This window comes from Triticum aestivum, chromosome 5A (assembly GCF_018294505.1).
Source record: "Triticum aestivum cultivar Chinese Spring chromosome 5A, IWGSC CS RefSeq v2.1, whole genome shotgun sequence".
In the NCBI taxonomy this organism is placed as follows: Eukaryota; Viridiplantae; Streptophyta; class Magnoliopsida; order Poales; family Poaceae; genus Triticum; species Triticum aestivum.
In genome coordinates this window covers 298,255,106-298,255,922 of record NC_057806.1, presented here as the reverse complement: position 1 = coordinate 298,255,922, position 817 = coordinate 298,255,106, and positions in this window count along the sequence as shown.

Sequence of the window (817 nt, the reverse complement as noted above, 5' to 3'; positions counted from 1 at the left end):
TGTGATTTGTGCGCACTTTTTTTACAAGGTCAGGAAGTTCTGCTGAAACAAAATGTAGATAGAAAGCATCCGGACACATTGTATGAATTTGATTCAAATTAGCATAGCTAATATTTAGTCATGTCTTGTCAACCAGGTGAGATGGGGCTACCCCTGTAACCTGGAAACAATCTGGGCACCACGGATGATGACTGCCATGTCATTCAAAATAATTGTCACACTTAACGACTGGGCCATTGCCATGATCACTTCTATTATGCGTTCGCAGATGTAAGATGTTTTGGATATTTTAATTAGATTATGACAGACTGAAATAAGTGAACAAACACACTAAAATGTGTATATACATCTGATTCAGAAAAAAGTTGGTACATCTTACGCTTGTGAACAAAGGTAGTAACATGATAACTGGAGTATTACAGTGACGGCAAAAATGATTTTTTTATATTACATCAGCATGCTAAGTATCTGCTGTGAAAAAAACATGTTCTTTTAGAGGGAAAAAATATGTGAAGTAGCATGTAGTAATTTGTTTGTTTGATTACCTACGTACATCTACACCCATCGAACTCGGCGTGTATGCAGAAAAATTAAAAAAATGCTTGTTGTAAAAAATTTTCAGCAGTTTTTTTTAAAGACCCCAGTGTACTGCTGGTGTTTCATTGATAAGCAGAAAGCAATGGAGAAAATACATAGGGTAGGATGAGGGTCCTAGGACCAGTCGGTTACAAAACTGATGAAAGAGAAAAAGGAAAAGGAAAACTCTCTTCATCTAACTTCTCATGTGGATCCCAAAAGGGTCTCTCTAGGTGCGTTG